Source organism: Mustela lutreola, chromosome 10 (genome assembly GCF_030435805.1).
Source record: "Mustela lutreola isolate mMusLut2 chromosome 10, mMusLut2.pri, whole genome shotgun sequence".
NCBI classification, from domain to species: Eukaryota; Metazoa; Chordata; class Mammalia; order Carnivora; family Mustelidae; genus Mustela; species Mustela lutreola.
In genome coordinates, this window is record NC_081299.1 from 91,153,798 (window position 1) to 91,167,370 (window position 13,573).

A 13,573-nucleotide genomic window follows, 5' to 3' on the forward strand; every position below is an offset into this window, starting at 1 on the left:
ACAGCATGGTACTGGCATAAAAACAGACACTTAGATCAGTGGAACAGAGTAGAGAGCCCAGATATGGACCCTCAACTCTAAGGTCAAATAATCTTTGACAAAACAGGAAAAAATATACAGTGCAAAAAAGACAGTCTCTTCAATAAATGGTGCTTAGAAAACTGGGCAGCTATATGTAGAAGAATGAAACTCGACCATTCTCTTACACTGTACACAAAGATAAACTCAAAGTGGATAAAAGACCTCAACATGAGACAGGAATCCATCAGACTCCTAGAGGAGAACATAGGCAGTAATCTCTTCTATATCAGCCACAGCAACTTCTTTCAAGATATGTCTCCAAAGGCAAAGGAAACAAAAGCCAAAATAAACTTTTGGGACTTCATCAAAATCAAAAGCTTCTGCACAGCAAAGGAAACAGTCAAAAAAACAAAGAGGCAACCCACGGAATGGGAGAAGTTATTTGCAAATGACAGTACAGACAAAAGGTTGATATCCAGGATCTATAATGAACTCCTCAAACTCAACACACACGAAACAGGCAAACATATCAAAAAATGGGCAGAAGTTATGAACAGACACTTCTCCAATCAAGACATACAAATGGCTATCAGACACATGAAAAAATGTTCATCGTCACTAGTCCTTAGGGAGATTCAAATTAAAACCACATTGAGATATCACCTTACACCAGTTAGAATGGCCAAAATTAACAAAACAGGAAACAACATGTGTTGGAGAGGATGTGGAGAAAGCGGAGCCCTCTTCCACTGTTGGTGGGAATGCAAGTTGGTGCAGCCTCTTTGGAGAACAGTGTGGAGATTCCTCAAGAAATTAAAAATAGAGCTTCCCTATGACCCTGCAATTGCACTCCTGGGTATTTACCCCAAAAATACAGATGGAGTGAAAAGAAGGGCCATCTGTACCCCAATGTCTATAGCAGCAATGGCCACGGTCGCCAAACTATGGAAAGAGCCAAGATGCCCTTCAATGGATGAATGGATAAGGAAGATGTGGTCCATATACACTATGTAATATTATGCCTCCATCAGAAAGGATGAACACCCAACTTTTGTAGCAACATGGATGGGACTGGAAGAGATTATGCTGAGTGAAATAAGTCAAGCAGAGAGAGTCAAGTATCCTATGGTTTCACTTACTTGTGGAGCATAACAAATAGCATGGAGGACAAGGGGTGTTAGAGAGGAGAAGGGAGTTGGGGTAAATTAGAAGGGGAGGTGAATCACGAGAGACTATGGACTCTGAAAAACAATCTGAGGGGTTTGAAGTGGCAGGGCGATGGGAGCTTGGGGTACCAGGTGGTGGGTATTATAGAGGGCACAGATTGCATGGAGCACTGGGTGTGGTGAAAAAATAATGAATACTGTTTTTCTGAAAAAAAAATAAATCAATTTAATAAAAAAAAAAAGAATGGGTGTGAATAACAACAAGATGGCAATTATGTGAGGTACAGAATGTGTCAACTAACTTCATGGTGGTAAACATTTTGCATTATGTACATATATCAAATCATCACATCATGCAACTTAAAATTCCACAATATTAAATGTCAATTATATCCTGATAAATATATATCAAGGGGAAGGAAAAATTATATCTTGATAAATATATATCAAGGGGAAGATAAAAAAAGAAATGGGTAAGAGATATGAGGTCAGAAAGAAGAAAGAAATCCAATTTTTCACTTACCAGATGTTGATCTTGGGCACTTTATCTTATTTCAAAAAGCCTCAATTTCCTTGTCTGTAAAGCAAGAATAAAAATAATTATAAGCTATTTTGTGGCTTCTCTTGAGAAATAGAGTGCATGTCATACACCAGATATACTCCTCAGCCCATAGGAGATGCCCAATAGGTGATAGCTGGAATTACATTTTTAAAAATTGTTTTTCAATATCACTTTGGCACTTGTTAACTGTGTGACTTTCAGAGGATTACTTAACCTCCCCAGGTTTCATTTCTGTTTAACTAAAATAGCAATTATATTATTATTACGTGCTTAATCATTTTGTCCAAATCAATTTTTTGTTCAAACTGGCATACTTTTGAGAATGAAAAGGACATCAAAATAACTGAAGTCATGACTTATGAAATATTCACTAAAATTGGTTTCATTTATGCTTATAGGCCTAAAACATAGTTCTGTAGAAAAATAGTTATAAAATGAACTTATTTCTTAAAAAGCTAAATAACATATATTTGTGTACTTAAAGCCAAGTGAAATTTTTTTTCATAATATCACCTAGAATCATCCTCAAAATTATGGCTTTTGCCCAATATATTTTAAATTCTTGATACCTCTAATTGACTGTTCTATGTAGAACATAGCATTTGAGAAAATATTCTATATACAGCACTGAGGAATATGGTCTGTTCAGTATAAATTCTGCTAAATCCAACTAGTCTCAATTTTATTTTTTCATATTGAAGTGGAAATAATTCATCTTAAATATTTTTTGCCTCCATTCAAAATAGCAATGTTCAACAAATAGAATTACAGTTTTAACTTGTCAGTAAGTTCATACTTTTTATTATTCTTTTGAATGTTTCACCAAATTTGGATTCTCTAATATCATTGATCCTCTCAATTTCTGTTTATTGTGATACAGAAAATAAATATATACAAATAAAAACCAGAAGCTCATCAAAAGATTCTTTCTACCAAATGAAATATTCTATAATATAATTGTAGAATTTTAGAGCTAATTAGTGTACATTTACATTCTTATCATTTAATTTGCTCAATTGTTTCCTTTATGAGAATAAATTTCTATGACTTCCTGTTTTCATTCTTGTCTTCAGTAATTGCAGTTACCTTCAAAGTTTCAAAAGTTGAAATTCCATTCTGACACAGTGATTAAATATTTCTAATTTTTTTAACAACATGAAATATTAGGAAACTTGGCTACTAAAAAAAAAAAAAAAACAATATAACCCTAGGACAATTAGAATGATTTACAAAATCATTCAATTGAAGCTCAAACATATCTAAAATTGAGTTTGTGACATGTCATAAGAAGAGAAAATGTATATTGCCATGATAATATGTGTGTTCAATACAAGCTCTTTCAAAAAAATTTCATAGTTCAGTTCTTTGTGTATGTATAGAATATTTGTAAATTTTGATCATTATAGTTTTATATTTCAAAGAACAGAATACTATAGCTTATTTGAATTATAAATTATGAATGTACCATAACAAATTTCCTGTACATGTCTCCTCCATAAATTTCTTTTTTTATTTTTTTTAAGATTTTATTTATTTAATTGACAGACAGAGATCACAAGTAGGCAGAGAGAGAGGAGGAAGCAGGCTCCCTGCTGAGCAGAGAGTCCGATGTAGGGCTCGATCCCAGGACCCTGGGACCATGACCTGAGCCAAAGGCAGAGGCTTTAACCCACTGAGCCACCCAGGTGCCCCTTCCTCCATAAATTTCTTAATTCACTAAGAAACCATTTTTTTACCATACATTATGCTACACAAAATTTATAATCATCTTATCTCCATGACAGCAAATACATCTTCAGTGTTCACCTTTACAAATAAATTAACAAAGATGTTCAAAATAATATTTCACTTTCAATATAATGAATTTCCAAAACAAATTACTTAAATTCTGTGAATTGGATTTAGAGGAAATCAAACCATTTCCAAAACGTAACTAATTTTTCAATTTGCAATTTGATGACTGACGTAAATGTATGTGAGCTGCTTCTACTATAGAGGTGATAATATGTGTATGTTTAAATGTGAATGAAATTCTACTGTGAAAGCAATGTGTGAACAGTTACCACTGCACACTTCATACGTACACAGGAAATCTTCAATATCCACAGCAGAAATAATTTACAAAAATCATGTGATCTAGATGAAAACTCATGCTTCACAAAGTGATTATGTACATAAGTGAACCTTTTGTAGCTATATGTATTAAAGCATATTTTGGCCCAGTGTTTGTAAACAAATACTAATTTGGGAGGTTATTTTTATTGTGGCATAATGTGTGCAACATAGAATTTACCACTTTAATGACTTTTAGATGTATGATTTAGTGACATTAAGTACATTCAAAATGTTCTGCAAACATAACTACTATCCAGTAGTTTTTCATCACCCTAAACACGAATTCTGTGCCCATTAAACACTAACTCCCATTTTCCCACCTGTGGGCCCCTGATACGTTCTATTCTGCTCTTTATCACTATGAATTTGCCTATTCTAAGTACTCATATAAGTGGAATCACACAACATTTGTCTTTTGTATCTGGCTTATGTCACTTAGATAATATGCTTAAGAGTTTGTCCATGTTATTGAACGTATCCAAATTCCATTCCTTTTCAAGGCAGAGTAATAATCACTAATACTAATATTTGAAGTAAATACTAGTATTTCTGGTTCATATAGGGTCTTATTGTCAATGATATCACACACATTGGGTGGAAAATGTCAGCAAATACTTGTGTAAATTACATTTTCACCACCAACTTAATTGAGAAATGGAAATTCAGAGCTCAATTTTTCACAATACATGTTCTTTCATCTTCCAGGGAAGGGGTGTGTGTGTGTGTGTGTGTGTGTGTGTGTGTGTGTGTGTTGTGCCAGAATATTCTACCGTCAAAAAGTTACCCGCAAAAATAGGTATAAATTTATAAGTTCAGGCCATTCCGTGAATAAAAAATACATTATCATAGGAAGAAGAGGCCACACTCTAATAAGGTATCCAAGTATGTAAGTGATATTAATCTTCAGGATTCAGGAACTAGAAATAATAATTCATGGTATGTCTCACAAAAACCTTAAATTATTCTGTATTTTTTGTAAAATGTTATTTTTGTCTTTAAATAATAATGAGTGACTATTATAAGTAAATCATTTTTCTGTGATAGAATTATACTAAAATTTTCAATTTTCTGTGTCAAGAAACTATAATAATAAATACATGGCTTTTATTATTATTATAAAGCAATATGTTATGATAAGATTATATAATTCAATAACATGTAAAAATGAACTCTACCATGTAGACATTTGAGAACCTTAAATTAAGATAATATTAATTTTAAAAATTATTTAGCAATTGGAAGATACTACCAGAAATATTTAAAATTTAAATACATTATTTTTTCCAACTTTATTTAGATATAACTGACATAACATTGAGTAAGTTTAAGATGTACAAGATGATTTGATATGCATAAATGTGAAATAATTACTACAATAAGGTTACATCTCGGTTATACTTTTGGTAAGAACTTTAAAAATTTACTATTCTAGCAACTTGCAGGTATATAATATATGATTATTAAATGTAGTCACCATATAGTACCTATCTCCTTACTCACTATTAGTTTGTTCAGATGTATTATTTTTTTCATAATGTAGTCCAGGTACATTGTATGTTTCTAGAAATTTATCCGTTTATTCTAGGCTGTCCAATTTGTGGTGTAGAATTTCTCATATTAGTCTCTAGTGATCCTTTGTATTTATGTGGTATCAGTTGTAATGCCTCTTCTTTCATTTATAATCTTATATATCTGAATCCTCTCTCTTTTTTGTTGGGTAGTCTAGCTAAAGGATTGTTAATTTTGTTTATCTTTTCAAAGAATCAACCTTTGCTTTTGTTATTATTTTCTATTGTTTTCCTATTTTCTTTCTTTCTTTCTTTCTTTTTTTTTTTTTTTTTTTTTTAGATTTTATTTATTTGACAGAGAGAGAGAAATCACAAGTAGGCAGAGAGGCAGGCAGAGAGAGAGGAGGAAGCAGGTTCCCTGCTGAGCAGAGAGCACGATGTGGGGCTAGATCCCAGGACCCTGGGATCATGACCTGAGCTGAAGGCAGAGGCTTTAACCCACTGAGCCACCCAGGTGCCCCTCTTTATTTATTTCTGCTCTGCTCATTATTTCCTTCCTTCTGTTAAAATTGTGCTTAGATTATTTTTCTTCTAGCCCCTTGAGGTGTAATGTTAAATTGTTTACTTGACACTTTTCCCTTTCTTTTTTAAATATATACATTTATAGCTATACTTTCCTCTTAGAACTCTTTTTGCCTATTGCTTTTGTTTTCGTATGTTATGTTTCCATGTTCATTTGCCTTCAGTTAATTTTTGTTGCTTTTTTCATTTCTTCTTTGATCTACTGGTTATTCAGGGTATGTTTTTTAATTTCCACCTATTCAGGAATATTCCATCTTTCTCTCTGTTTTCCATTTTCAAACCATTATGTTCAAAAAATATACTTGGTATAATCTCTATCTTATTGAATGTATTGAGTTTTTAGGGTGTGTGTGTGTATCCTAACACATGATCTATCCTAAAAAATATTCCAACTCTCCTTGAAAGCATTGTAATCTGCCGCTGTTGGATGGAATGTTCTACAAATGTCTGTAAGGTCTATTGGGTCTACAGCATTGTTCAAATCCATTTTTTTCTTATCAATTTTTTTCTTATCAATTCTCTGTCTGCATGATCCATCCTTGTTGACAGTGTGTTATTAAGGTCACCAACTATTATTGTATTAATGTTTATTTCTCCTTTTAGCTATGTTAGCATTTGCTTTATATGTTTAGGTACTCTGATATTAGGAGCATAAATATTTATAATTATAATATCTTCTTGAAGAATTGATCTCTTTTTCATTATACAGTGAAATTCTTTGTCATTTGTGACATTTCAAGCTTAAAATCTATTTTGTCTGATACAAGTATTTATTAACCCCGCTTTCTTTTGGTTACTATTGACTTTAAACTATTTTCTCCACCTCTTTTGCTCTAAGCCTGTGTGCATCCTTAAAGCTAAAGTGAATTATTTATAGACAGTATATCCTTAGAGTTTGTTTTTTCCTCCATTCTTCCATTCATTGTCTTTTAATTAGAGATTTAATCTGTTTATATTTAAAGTAATTATGGGTGGATAACAATTTACTATTGCCATTGTGTTGTTTTAAACTGCTTTGTAGATCCTTTACCAGTTTCTTCCTTTCTTGCTCTTTTCCTTTGTGAAATGAGAACTTTTTGTCTTGTTATGCTTTGACTTGACTGTCTTGTCCTAACTTTTGTATATCTACTACAGGTTTTTCTTTTGTGGTTACCATATATCCTATATATCATATATATCATATATCCTATATATCCTATATATCCTATATATCCTATAGTCATAACATCCCATTTTTATCTTCATAACAATTTAACTTCTGTAGCATACAGAAATTATATACATTTACTTCATTCCCTCCCATCACATTGTAGGCTATTGTGGCTATAATTTATATTTTTTGTATATTGTGCATACAATAATAAATTATTGCAGTTATAGTTATTTCTACTTTTTTTTTAACTTTTAAACTAGTTGTATGTGATTTACACACCACCATTAGCATGTTAGAGAATCTGATTTAACTCTATATTTACCTTTACTGGTAAGTTTTATACATTAATGTTTTTCCAATGTTAATTAGCATCACTTCAATTTAACTAGTAAAACACTGTTCAATATTTCTTATTTGGCAAGTCTGATGGTAACAAACTCCCTCAGTTTTATTTGTCTGGGAAAGTACTCTTCTTTCTTTCATTTCTGAAGGACAAATTTGCTGGATATAGCATTCCTGGTTGATAGGATTTTTTTTCTTACAATATTTTGAATAAATCATCTCACCCTCCCAGGCCTATAAAGTGTCTGCTGATGATAGATTGGGTGGGCCCATGTATGTGATCAGCTGTTTTTCTACTACTGCTTTCAATTTTTCTCTTTTTATTTGACTTTTGACAATTTAATTATAATGTGCCTCAGTTTAGCCCTTTTAGGATTGAAACTTTTGGGGATGACGTGAGCCTCATGAATCTGGATGTGCATTTCTCTTCCTAAGTCTCAGAGTTTTTCCATAGAAAACTTAATTTTCAATAATGAAATAGATTAATTTCCCCTTTCTCCTTCTCCTTCCAGGATTCTATTATGCATAAATTCATTTTATTTTGCTGATGTCCCATAAATTCTATAGGCTCTCTTTACAATGTTTCATTCTTTTTTTTTTCCCTTTTGACCCCTAATTGCATAATTTTCAATAGAAATTGGATTGATTTTTCTTCTGCTTTTTTGAAATCCACTATTGAAGTTTTCTTCTGAATTTTTCAGTTTAGTCAGTGTATTCTTCAGCTTTGGTATTTCAACTTAGTTTGCCTGATGATTTCTTTTTTCTTTGTTAAACTTTTCATTTTGTTCATGAATCCTTTAACCCAATTTCATTTAGTTGTCTGTATATTCTTGTAGTTCACTGAATTTCCATAAGAGGATTATTCTAAAGATTTTGTTAGTTCAATTATCACATTTTAGGTCAATTATGGGACCTGTATTAGTTTCCATTGATAGTGTCATATTTGTCTGATTCCTTGTGATCCTTACCACTTTGTATTGCCATCTGAATTTGAATAAACAGTCTCGTTGTTCAGATTCTGCATGTTTTGTTTCATCATGGAAAGACCTTCACCACCCAGCTCAGCTTAGGGTACTTGGTCAGTTGGTAACATCTGTGAGCAGATGGACTTTGCCACTGGGTTCTCTAGTTAGATGAGGCCAGAACCTCCTGCTCTTGATGGGGTGGAGTTTGTCACTGGTTGAGCTGGACTTCTCACTGGACTCTGTTCAAGTAGTGCTGCTATGTGCACCACCTAGTTGGGCGAGGCTGCTGGTTGTTTTCCATGTTTAGATAGTGCATTCTCTGGGCTCTGCAGTCACCTCTGGTTGGGTAGAGTTGCAGGCTATACTCTCCATTGGGCATTGCCACTGGTGAAATTTTGAAAATTTTGCAATGATATAGGATTTGAGGCTATGCTCTGCAATCCTTCCTTTTCAGGTAGGGCTCAGGCTGTCCTCCCAACCTGGATGTTCTCACCAGTTGGACTCACCATTTAGGCAGGGCTGAGGCTGGACTTCATGGTCAGATAGGAGCTCAGTCTGTGCTCTGCAATTAGGGCAGCAGACTGCCCTAATTATCTGCCCAACCAGAGTTGCACAGCACTACAGGCTGGGCTTCAGAATTCAGCTCCACTGTTGGGAGAGGTTCCTGGCTGGGCTCTCTGGTCAGGTGGTGCCTCTAACTATAGCTCATGGTTGGGTGAAATTGGTGACCATGCTCTGCAGCTGGGTAGGGTCACTGTCTTTACTTCTCAGTCAGGTAAGGCTACGAGCTATGGTCTGTGATTCAGTAAGGTCATCGGGTGAGCTTCCTGCTTGGGTGAGGACATAGGCTATTTGGCCATCCATTAAGGCCATATCCTCTCCTTTACTACTGAGTGGGGTTATAGGCTAAGCTTGCAGCTGGGTGGTTACCATAGGCTGGACTCTAAAGCTTATCAGGAAGCTTAAGCCTCCCTGGTTATGTGAAGCAAGAGGCTATACTCAACAGCTGGGCAGGGCTGCTGGCTTGGATCCCTGCCAGGCAGAGCCATAATATACCTTCTGCAGCTTTAGGGTGTTGTAGCCACTATTCCTGAAGCAGTGGGTCTGGATGCTGTGCTCAGCAGTAGAACTGTATATGTCCTCCCCTGCTCAGGCAAGGCCAGAATATGTGCTTCACAGCTAATGCAGCCCTGTGGCTGGCAAACAAAATCAAGCTGAACTGCCAACCAAGCTTCTAGGCCTGACAGGGTCACTGTTTTGAGTTGGTTAATCTACAAAGTGGCCAGCCAAGTTCTCTGCTCAGATGCCACTGCAAGCAGGAACGAAGTCTGTCAAAATGTAAATGCTGGTTGCTTTAAGCCCCTACCACCCTTATCTGTCTCTATCTTAACCTCAGTACTTGAACTCCACAGATTCTCCCCATGATCTCATGATCTCTTTGAGGGATGACCCAAGTCAGCCACCTGGGAAGCATCTCATGATGCTGGGGAAATTGGATGTCCCCCTTGGGTCCTCTTTTTCCCATTGGAGAAACTGGAGGGCCAGGGAGGCTCTCCTGGTAAGGCACTGTGCCTTCCCTCCCAGAGAGGGTTGATATTATTAAAGTGAAACCACTTCTCTAACCTTTCAAATGCAGTTCTGATCAGTCCCTGTGGTCCAGGGGAGTGCTACAGCCTCCTTCCTGGACTCCAGTTTCACCGTGGTATCCTGCCTATGCATAGTGGCAGTTGGTCTTTGTATTAGGGGGACTGAAGTCAGTAACCAGGAACAATCTAAGTCACAATCTTGATGATGTTATCCTCCTCCTTTCAGCTATTAGTCTTAAAATGAAATTTCAAAATACACAAAGCAGCAATTCCTTAATAACATTGACCTTTGTTTTATAAAAAATATTCCAGACATAGAACACCTTTCATTTCTCATTTTTCTTGATTGTATTTATAAGAGCGGTTCCAAAAGTATCTTCAAGTTAGGCATTACAGTATATGTTGTTTCATATAAGCTCATTTCCTTTTTTTAGAGGTGAGAATGTCTTTTCTCCTTGCTCCGATTTTGGTTTTGCCATTGAAGTTAATATTGTTTTGCTAATTCAGAGTTTAAATCAATTTCCGATTTCATTTAGAGTATTCCACACAACGTTTCACATTTTTTTTTTCTCTTCACATCCCTCCTTTAAAGTAAAAGAACTGGGGGAGATGGATTCCAAGATGGTGGAGGAGTAGGAAACCAAGATATCATCAGGTCCCAGGAATTCAACTAGATAGTTATCAAACCATTCTGAACACCTACAAACTCAACAGGAGACTGAAGAAAAGAATAGCAGCAACTCTATAAAAAATTAAAAACCAACCACTTTCTGGAAGGTAGGACATGCAAAGAAGTGAATCTGAGGTAATATACAAGAAGATAGACTGTCGAGGGGAGGAAGCCTCCATCAGCCATCTACAAGCTAGTGATAAAGCAGTGGAGCACAAAATCATAAATTTTAGAAGTCTGCTCTGCTGAGGTACTTTGTTCCAGAGGCTAAGCAGGGGGGGGGGGGGGAGATGGAACACTCCCTGTGACAGTGTGGTCTCAGGAAGGACTTTCAGGTTACAGAAAGACTGAGGGTACCTGAATGCAGCAGAGCTCCCAGTATTAGAGTGGGGAAACCAGCTACAAAGAAGGAGCTGAGGAGTAGGCTCTCAGCTCGGGTTGCCATATACTGTGATCTGGGGCACAATTGTGCCACTACTCTTTAAGCAGGGACACAATAAGTAACAGATCTGGGAGACTCACCTTCCTCCTCTGGGAGGGGTACCAGAGCACACTGCAGGAATCTGCTGGGTTCAGAGACTCTAAATGGGGCCATGCACTAGAGATGGAAACACTTGGTCATAGGACAGGTGAACACAGAGTGTGGCCAAAGACCAGGGAGATAGGTGTGATTGACTGCTTTTCTCCAAGGTTCACTGAAGAGGGTGGCCCCACGTTCTCAACCCCAGTGCCAGATATTGGGAGGCCACCATCTTCATTCCTGTCCTCCAAAGCTGAACAGAAAGCATTCAGGGAACAAAAGCTATAGAAGCAGATTACTTAGCCTGGCCCCTGGCAAGGGTGCTACGATTCTGCCTTGGGCAAAAACTTGAGAATCATTGTAACAGGCTCCTCCCCCAAAAGATCAACAAGAAAATCCAGCCAAGACCAATTTTACTGATCAATAACTGCAAAACTCCAGCACTACAGGAATACATCACATAGAATCCATGCTTTCTTTCCCCCATGATTCTTCAGTCTTTCAAAGTTAATTTTTTTAGTATTTTTTTAATATTTCTTCATTCTGTTTTCAACCTTCTTATCATTCCTTTTTAAAAATCTTGTTCCATGTTTATTTTTACAGTCGTATTCTATCCCTTCATTGTATTTAACAATATTGTTTGTATATATGTAAGTTTTTCTTTCTTTAAAATCTTGGGATACACATTCTTCTAACAAACCAAAAGACACCCTAAATCTAGTATATGGCTTTGTTCTAGTCACCTCCATGAAAATATTCTCTCCTTTTTTTTTTTAATTTTTTCTTTTCTTTTTTCAACCAATTTCTTTTCAATTCCTTTTTAAAAATCCTTTTTAATTTTCATTTTTACAGTCATATTCCACCCCTTCATTGTATTTACCCTTATTTTTGTATATATGTAAGTTTTTCTTTCCTTAAAATTTTGGGGAGGCAGTTTCCTCTAAAAGACCAAAATATTCCCCAAATCTAGTGTGTGGTTCTGTTCTATTCACCAGCCTGATCATATTATTCTTTTTTTTTCCTCTTCCCCCTCTACTCCCCATTTTGGGTCTCTTCTGATTTGTTTATTGTATATTGGGGGGGGGGGGTTGTTCTTACCCATGTAGCATTTTGTTCTTTTTTTTCAAATATTCTACAAACAAAATGACAAAATGGAAAGACTCATCTCAAAAATAAAGAACAAGAGGCAGTACCAAATACCAGGGAGCTAATCAACGTGGACATTAGTAAGATGTTGGAACTAGAGCTCAGACTGATGATTATAAAGATACTGTCTGGGCTTGAAAAAAAATGTAGAAGATACTAGAGAATCCCTTTCTGAAGAAAAAAATATCTAACCATGTCAAAATCATAAAGGCTATTAATGAGATGCAATAAAAAATGGAGGTTCTAACTTCTAGGACAAATGAGGCAGAAGAGAGAATTAGTGATACAGAAGACCAAATCATAGAGAATAAACAAAAACTAAAAGAATTAGGAAACACCCAACCAAAACTTTTACAGGACATACTGAAAGAGGTCCTCTAAACAAAGAGAGAGCCTAAAAGTAACATAATGCAATAACAGCATGGGACTTTAACACCCCCCTCACTGAAATGGACAGATAATCTAAGCCAAAGATCAACAAGGATATAAGGGCTTTAAATAACACACTGGACCAGATGGCCTTAACAGATATATTCAGACCATTTCATCCCAGAGCAACAGAATACACATTCTTCTCTAGTACACATGGAACATTCTCCTGAATAGATCATATCCTGGGTCACAAATCAGGTCTCAGCCAGTATCAAAGATTGGGATCATTCTCTGCATATTTTTGGATCATAATGCTTTGAAACTCAAACTCAATCACAAGAGAAAAGTTGGAAAGAACTCAAATACATGGAGGCTAAAAAGCATCCTATTAAAGAATGAATGAATCAACCAGGAAATTAAAGATGAATTTAAAAAAATTCATGGAAACAAATGAAAATGAAAACACAACTGCTGGAAATCATTGGGATGCAGAAAAGGTGGTCTTAAGAGGAAAGTATATAGCAATACAAGCCTTGCTCAAGAAACAAGAAATTTTGGGGCACCTGGATGGCTCAGTGTGTTAAGCCTCTGCCTCAAGTCATGATCTCAGGGTCCTGGGATCAATCCCTGCATCAGGCTCTCTGTTCAGCAGGGAACCTACTACTTCTCCCTACTTTCTCTGCCTGCCTCTCTGCCTACTTGTGATCTCTCCCTCTTTCAAATAAATAAATAAAATCTTAAAAGAAAAAAATAAAGAAACAAGAAAGCTCTCAAATATAGAACCTAACTCTACACCTAAAGGAGCTGGGGGAAAAAAAAACACGCACACAGCAAATAAAGCCTAAACCTACCAAGAGAAGAGAAA

At 35.8% G+C, this 13,573-nt stretch overlaps 1 long non-coding RNA gene across 1 annotated transcript in view; it reads right to left on the minus strand.

Annotated features, from left to right (window-relative positions):
* LOC131809701 (uncharacterized) overlaps positions 1-13,573 on the minus strand; it is a 172,001-nt gene that overhangs the window by 78,590 nt on the left and 79,838 nt on the right. The window contains exon 3 of the long non-coding RNA XR_009345263.1: positions 1,711-1,764. This is a non-coding gene — a long non-coding RNA (uncharacterized LOC131809701). The remainder of the gene's footprint in view (positions 1-1,710; positions 1,765-13,573) is intronic.